This window comes from Plecotus auritus (genome assembly GCF_963455305.1).
Source record: "Plecotus auritus genome assembly, chromosome: 2".
Lineage (NCBI taxonomy): Eukaryota > Metazoa > Chordata > Mammalia > Chiroptera > Vespertilionidae > Plecotus > Plecotus auritus.
Window position 1 is genome coordinate 188,179,889 of NC_137771.1, and position 8,989 is coordinate 188,188,877.

Consider the following 8,989-nt stretch of genomic DNA (forward strand, 5'->3'; position numbering starts at 1 on the left):
TTGAGAAAGCGTTTATTAAATAAATGGTATGAAATACTTATGCATGAATACTTATGCATAAATAAATGGTATGAAATACTTAAGATTATTTAGAGTGAATCAGAATTAGAATGAAAACCTCCCGTGCTATACTAATGCAATTAAAATTGTTTTCCTTAATTTGTAAGTGCTTTCGGAAGTACTAATGCAAATTTGATTTTAACTCATTATATTTTATTTATTTATTTAAAAAATATTTATTGTTGATAGTATTACATATGTCCCCCTTTCCCCTTCATTGGCCCCTTCTAGCCTGCCCCCAACCCCCACCCTAGGCCTTCACCACCCTATTGTCTGTGTTTATGGGTTATGCATATGTGCATACAAGTTCTTTGGTTGATCTCTTCTCTCCCACCCCCCTACCCCCCCCCCCCCCCCCGCCTTCCCTCTGAGATTCTATGTCTCTGGACCTATTTTGTTCATTAGTTTATTTTGTTCATTAGATTCCACAAATCAGTGAGATCATGTGATACTTGTCTTTCTCTGACAGGCTTATTTTGCTTAGCACAATACTCTCCAGGTCCCTCCATGCTGTCTCAAAGGGTAAGAGATCCTTTTTTTTTTTTTTTTTTTTTTTTTTTTACTGCTGCACAGTGTTCCATGGTGTAAATGCAGCACTGCTTTTTTATCCACTCATCTACTGATGGGCATTTGGGCTGTTTCCAGATCTTAGCTATTGTAAATAATGCTGCTATGAACATAGGTATGCATGTGTTCTTTCTGATTGGTGTTTCAGGCTTCTTAGGATATCCTATCTAATAAAGAGGGAATATGCTAATTGACCATCACTCCATCACAAAGATGGCTGCACCCATAGCTGAGGCCAAGTTCCCATAAGGAGCCTTAAGGAGCAATCAACAGGGACCTGAGGCTATGCCCTCCCCCTCCCCCATGGGGCTTGACAGGGGATCTCAGACTGTGCCCCCCACACGGCAGGGCTTGACAGGGGACCTCAGGCCGCACCCCCTGCCCTGGCATCAGGCTGGGGGACCTCAGGCTGTGCCCCGCCGCCCCGGCACCAGTCCAGGGGACCTGAGGCCATGCCCCCTGCCTGGTGGGGCTTGACGGGGGACCTCAAGGTGCACTTCCTGTCCTGGTGCTGGGCTAGGGGATCTCAGGCTGCTCCCCCAGCCCCAGCACCAAGCCAGGGGACCTCAGGCTGCGCCCCCCACCAGGTGGGGCTTGACAGGGTACTTCAGGCCATGCCCCCCACCCCAGCACCAGGCCAGGGGACCTCAGGCCGCACCCCCCACCCCGGCACCGGGCCAGGGGACCTGAGGCTGCGCCCCCCTGCCTGGCGGGGCTTGACAGGGGACCTCAGGCCATGCTCCCCACCCAGCGGGGCTTGACAGGGGACCTCAAGGTATAACCCCAGTGCTGTTTCGGGGGAACTTAGGCTACACCCCCACCCAGGGGGCTTGACAGGGGACCTGAGGCTGCGCCCCCCTGCCAGTGGGGCTTGATGGGGGACCTAAGGCTGTGCCCCCCTCCCGGTGCCAGGCCGGGGGACCTGAGGCTACGCCCCCTGCCCGGCAGGGCTTGATAAGGGTGGGACTGGCCAGGTCTGGATCTAGCCCAATGGGGCGGGGGTGGCCTGGTCTGGGCCTCACGAGATTTTGAGGTGCATGTGGGTGGGTGGGGACTTGACTCTGGGTCCCGTGGTGCACCCCAGACTCTGACAGGAGGAAGGTTTTCATATACATTTTATTAATTTTCTTTCATCTCTGACACTTCTATTATAGAGAAAGGGCAAATAGCAATATTAAATTATTTCCTCTAATTAATCCCCCCCCCTTTTTTTAAATATATATCTTTATTGATTTCAGAGAGGAAGGAAGAGGGAAAGAGAGATAGAAACATCAATGATGAGAGAATCATTGATTGGCTGCCTCCTGCACATCCCCTACTGGAGATCAAGCCCGCAACCCAGGCATGTGCCCTTGACTGGAATCGAACCCGGGACTCTTCAGTCCGCAGGCCGACGCTCTTTCCACTGAGCCAAACCAGTTAGGGCTAATTAATCCCCTTTTAATGTGCACGAATTTCATGCACTGGGCCACTAGTATATATATAGTCCTAGAAATGGGATCACTGGGTCAAATGGTAGTTCCCAATTTAATTTTTTGAGACAACTCCATACTGTTTTCCATAATGGCTGTACCGGTTTGTTTTCCCAGCAGCAGTGTGCTAGGGTTCCCTTTTCTCCACATCCTCACCAGCACTTGTCATTTGTTGATTTGTTGATGATTGCCATTCTGACAGGTATCATTGTCATTTTCTTTTTTTTTTTAAATTTATTTTATTGATTTTTTACAGAGAGGAAGGAAGAGGAATAGAGAGCCAGAAACATTGATGAGAGAGAAACATCGATCAGCTGCCTCCTGCATGCCCTGTACTGGGGATGTGCCCGCAACCAAGGTACATGCCCTTGACCGGAATCGAACCCGGGACCCTTCAGTCCGCAGGCCGACGCTCTATCCACTGAGCCAAACAGGTCAGGGCCATTGTCATTTTCATTTGCGTCTCTCTGATGATCAGTGACTTTGAGCATTTTTTTTTTTATGCCTCTTGGCCATCTGTATGTCCCCTTTGGAGAAGTGTCTATATTTAAGTCCTTTGCCCATTTTTTTAATGGGACTTCCTTTTGTTAAGTTGTATGAGTTCCTTAATATTATTTTGGATATTAATCCTTTATCAGATGTATCATTTCCAAATATGTTCTTCTATACCAGCCTTGGGCAAACTACGGCCCGCGGGCTGGATCCGGCTGTTCTATCTGGTTCTCTTGCTCTCCCCTCCGCTCCTTTACTTTGAATTTATATTAGTTCACACAAACACTCCATCCATGCTTTTGTTCTGGCCCTCCGGTCCAGTTTAAGAACCCATTGTGGCCCTCTAGTCAAAAAGTTTGCCCACCCCTGTTACTGTGTGCTCACTTTTTGTTTTGTTGAGGGTTTCTTTTGCTATGCAGAAACTTTTTATTTTGATGTAGTCCCATTTGTTTATTTTCTCCTTAATTTCCTTTGCCCTAGGACAGTGGTCGGCAAACTCATTAGTCAACAGAGCCAAATATCAACAGTACAACGATTGAAATTTCTTTTGAGAGCCGAAAACCAACTTCTGCACATGGGCCACAAAGTTTCAATCACACTGTATGTACGCGCCCGCACATGATATTTTGTGGAAGAGCCACACTTAAGGGGCCAAAGAGCCACATGTGGCTCGCGAGCCGCAGTTTGCCGACCACTGCCCTAGGAGATGTATCTGTAGACATATTGCTTTGAGAGATGTATGAAATTTTGCTGCCTATGGTTTCTTCTAGGTTTTTTATGGTTTCACAATTTACATTTAAGTCTTTTAACCTTTTTGAGTTTATTCTTGTGTATGGTGTAAGTTGATGGTCTAGTTTCATTTTTTTGCATGTATCTGTCCAATTTTCCCAACACATTTATTGAAGAGACTGTTTTGACTCCATTGTATGCTCTTGCCTCCTTTGTCAAATATTAATTAAGCATAATGGCTTGAGTTGATTTCTGGAGTCTCTGTTCTGTTCTATTGATCTATATGCCTGTTCTTGTGCCAGTACAAGTCTGTTTTGATTACAGTGGCTTTGTAGTATAATTTCATATCTGGTATCGTGATCCCTCCAACTTTGTTTTTTTTCCCTCAAGATTGCTGCAGCTTTTTGGGGTCAGTTTTTTTTTTTTGTTTTTTTTTGGTTCCATATAAATTTTTGGTGTATTTGTTCTAGCTCTGTGAAATATGCTGTTGGTATTTTAATAGGAATTGCATTGCTTTGGGTAGTGTGAACATTTTAATGATGTTAATTCTACCAATCCATGAACACAGTATATTCTCCCACTATTTTACATCGTCCTCTATCTCTTTTTTTAACATCCTGTAGTTTTCTGAGTACAAGTCTTTTACCTCCTAGGTTAAGTTTATTTCTAAGTATCTTAATTTTTTTTGTTGTTGCAATGGTAAATGGGATTGTTTGTTTAGTTTCTCTTTCTGATAATTCATTATTGGTGTATAAAAATGCCATTGATTTCTGGGTGTTGTGCTACATTGTCAAATTCGTTTATTAAATCTACTAGTTGTTTGATGGAGTCCTTAGGGTTTTCTATGTAAAATACCATATCATCTGTGAATACTGAGAGTTTTACTTCCTCCTTTCCAATTTGGATGCCTTTTATTTTTTAATATATTTTTATTGACTTCAGAGAGGAAGGGAGAAGGAGAGAGAGATAGAAACGTCAATGATGGAAATCATTGATCGGCTGCCTCTTGCATGGCTCACACTGGGGATTGAGCCCACAACCTGGGCATGTGCCCTGACTAGGAATTGAACTGTGACCTCCTGGTTCATAGGTTGATGTTCAACCACTGAGCCATGCCGGTCGGGCATAACTCATTACATTTTAAAACAATCTTTGGTCAAAGTAAGAAGAGAATCCTTTGGATGTTAGTATGAAAATGCTGAAAGAGTATAATTAAGATTTTTTAAAAAGGCTCCACTGAGACACTTAAGTAAAATTTATTGCCTTATATGAAGTCTATTTACTAAGTCTCTGAAAGTTTTCTTTATTTAGTACAGTTAAGTTAAATTCAACCTGGCAGGATGTTTTGTTTAACGAAATTCCTTACACATTAAAGAAATGTTATCTATTGCTGCACTTGACTGATATCTGACCTGGCATGTGTGCTAATTGGAATGACTTAGTGTTCATTACTTTATGGGCTCTTATGCTGCCAAATCACAGAAGCCTTTTACAACTGGCTGCCTAGGAAAACCTAGGGCACAATAGTAAACAAGTTGAATAATTACTGAAAACTACATTGGCATTAAAATTAAAATGTATCCTTTGTTACTGCTTGAGACCCCATAAAAATTTTCATTATGCATTTTGCCTTAAGGACTTCATGAAGTTGGGAAGACTAGTTATTGAATTTTAATACATGAAATCCACACCTAAACAGAGCAGATCATGACCCCACAATAATCTAAAAATACCCTATGATACCGCCAGACCTTGATTCTGTTACAATATTCTTCTTAGGTTGCTAAACTAAGAATTACTGCTAATGCAGGTGGTAATATGTGAGGAAGATTTGGTGTCATTGTTTGGTTTGTTGATCCATGAACCACAAGAGTATTTGATAGCTTATGTGAAAAAGAATATCTGGTTCCTTTCTGCTGAATGAGAAAAATCTATATATAGACTACATGAAAAGCATGGCGGGGTTTTCTTTTAGGCAATAAAAATGTAATGCAAGTCTTCCCTTATCATGAAAAACGAACAGTTTGACAAGTATATTTCTGTAACTGCTTAAAAGAGGATTACTTTTCAAAATCAATCTTTCAGTCTTCTAACAGGTTGTAAAAATTAGAAACACCTCTTAATAGTTGTCCATATATAATAATTATTATACAGATATACTTCAGTGGGTAATAGAAGTACCAAGACTTAAAAGGTATAATATAAAATATTTAATCAATAACTGATATCCACAAATGTGAGAAGAAGGAAGGGAGAAAAGGGGAAGGAGGAAGAAAATTTGGTCTAACAAACAATGCCTAAAGTCAGCTGGCATTCCTAATTAGATTACTCAGCTCATGAACTTGTGTGTTACAGTTCCATTTTGAGACATGAGACATTTATTAAGCAGACTATTTTAGGTAATGACCATGTAGGCAGTGATCTGTTTGTTCAAATGATTCATTATTATAACCTGTTACACAATTGTCTATATGTAATTTGAGCAGCATATGGAACTGATTCAGAGAATATTTTATTGTTTCAGGTACATATGTCTCAATTAAGTTTTTAAATACTATAGGAAAATATGAATAAAAGAATGTTTATAGTTGCAGCATTGTTTGTAATAAGCAAAAATTAGAATTAACCTAAATATCAATTAATAGATATGGTTAAATAAATTATATGCACTCCACTATTGAATATTATGCAGTTGTTAAAATGAGCTCTGTATACTGACTTGGAAAACATTTTAAAACAAATTCTATATAATAAAAGCCTCATATGCAAATTGTCCCCTTGACTGGGAGCTCAACTGCTTGCTATGATGTGCACTGACCACCGGGGGTGGCACAGAACATGGCGGGCATCTGCAATGCAGCACTGGCGGCAGGCGGCTGTGGAGGCACTGCCAGCCCCAGTGGGCCCTGATGAGAGCGGGACCGTGGTGGGATGTTGGAGCAGGTAAGCCGGGCAGCGCCAGGCCAAGGCAGGTGTGAGCAGGGCCCAATCACCCCACCAATCACCCCACCAACCATCCCGCAGATGTTGACCAGCTGTGGCAGCAGGGGTCAGGGCTGCCGCCTGGCTCCCAGGTGCTGAGGGAGCCAGGTGAGAGCCCGATCACCCCACTGATCACCCCGTAGAAGGCAACCAGCAGTGGCAGAGGGGAGTAGGGGCCGATGACTCAGGCAGAGAGGGTTGAGTGGAAGCCCAGGGGCCCAGGTGCTGCCCAGGGCCCAGAGGTCAGCTGGGACCTGCTCTTCCACGCCAGACACTCATGCCTCAATCGCCAGCCAGGCCCAGGGACACACCCCCTGTGCACGAATTTCGTGTACCAAGCCTCTAATTATTAAATAAAAATGCAAGCCACAGAACAATAGTATATTTACAATGACTCCATTTATGTGAATTACTTAAATTTATATGTATGTATGCATTCAAATACTTATGAAAAGGAAAGTTACTTTGAGACTGTTTGAATCTTTTGTAATAAAATATATTTATGTGTTACTTATAGCATTAAACAGACATCTGAAAATAGCAGTTAAATTTGGGTTCACATTGGTTCATTGTCTGTTTAACATGCAGCCGAGTACAAAATTAGTGCTTTTTGTTCTACTTCTTTTGTTTCCTTGTCAGTTTTTAAAGCAAATATAGAGTGTCCCCAAAGATGTATACACACACTTTGAATAATTATAAAGCAGTGTTTATTAAAATACATTAAAATTGAACTATCAACTGTTAAAGTGAGTCTACATTTTTGGGGACACCTGTATATTATAGTTATTGCTTTAAATATATGGGCATTCTAATTTTCAAAATACAGTAAAAATAAAATGTCAATTAAAAATAATTTACTTGAGGCTTAAGGAGAAAAGTCTAGGGATGTTGCCTTTTATTTTGGGATAGGCTCTTAAGACTTTTAAAAATACTTCTTTATTATAATTTTTATTCATAATTATAATTCATTAATTTTGTCAGCATTCTCTGAAGGCACTAAACTTAGAGCATCTGAAACAGGACCACTGAAACTTCCTAAAGAGAAATCAAATGCACAAACTATCAGTAACTTCACAAAATAAGCAGGATACAATGAAGAGAAGAATAACCTTTAAGTCACTATTATCAGTAAAAGTGCTTTGGTTGCAGATAACCTAAAACTATGACTCGATTGACTTCAACAAAAAGGAAAATGTATAATTTCACATAGCAAGATGTTTCCAAGAAGATTGCCTGGGAAGGTGGTGGATCTCTAATAGAGACTCTGAGAGGTGGGCTGCTGTATCCAGCAGCAGCTAAGGGTGGATCAGTAGCTATAAATACAGACATAATAACTTACGTCATGGGAGTTGCAGTTGGAAGGATAGTCTCTAAAGAACCATAAAGCCATTTTTAAGAATGACTCAGCCTGATCCCTGTCTGGTGGCTCAGTTGATTGGAGTGTGGTCCTGTATGCCAAAAGGTTACAGGTTTGATGCAGTCAGGGCACATACCTGGGTGTTGGTTTGATCACCTGTAGGGGAGCATGCTAGACAAAAATCAACCAACTGTATATGTAAAGGTTTATTTCCACACTGTCAATTATATTCCATTAATCTACATGTCTATTCTTGTTCAAGTACTACACTTTTTTTTTTATTATTATTGTAGCTTGTATAGTAAGTTTCGAAATAAAAAAGGGTGAGTCCTTCAACTTTGTTCTTTTTTCCAAAACTGTTTTGGTGATTTGGGTGGGTCACTTGAATTTCCTCATTAATTTTAAGATCACCCTGTTAATTTCTGCAAAAACTGCAGTTGGGATTTTGAATCTGTAGATCAATTTGGAAAATATTGCCATCGTAATTATATTAAGTTTTCCAATCCATGATCATGGGATATGTCTTCATTTATTTAGATCTTCTTTAATCTTTTTCAATAATGTTTTGTAATTTTCAGGGTACAAGTCTTGGACTTCCTATTTTTGGTCGTTTATTCCTTAGTATTTTATTCTTTTTGATGTTATTATAAATGAAATTATTTTATTAATTTTGTTTTAGGTTGTTCATTGCTAGTGTATACAATTGATTTTTATATATTGATCTTGTATCTTGCAAACTTACTAAACTAATTTATTAGTGCTTGTGGTTTTTTAGTGGATTCTTTAGAATTTTTTTTTTCATTCAAAATTGTATCATTTTCAAATAGATCATTTGCGTCTTTCTTTCTAATCCAGATGTCTTTTTTTTCCCCTTGCCTAATTGCCCTAGCTAGAACATCCAGTACAATGATAAATAGAAGTGGTGAAAGCAAACACATTGTTTATTCCTAATTTTAAGGAAAAGCATTCAGTCTTTCACCATTAAGTTGATATTAGCTATATATTTTATTTGTAGATATCCTTTATTTGGTAGAGGAAGTTCTGTTCTGCTTCTAGTTTGTTGAATATTTTTTGTCTTAAAGGGTATCTGATTTTGTCAGATGCTTTTCTGCATCCATTGAGATGATCATATGGGTTTTATCTTTTCTTCAGGATATGTGCATTTCAAATTTTGCTTGATAATGCTAAGTTGCTCTTCTCAAGCTATAGCAATTTATGTTTACAAAATAAATTACGGAACTTCTCATTTTCTCATTATTAGCAATTATTATTTATAAGGTCTTTTACTTGTCAATGCAATAGGTGAAAAATGGGATTTCATTGCTTTACT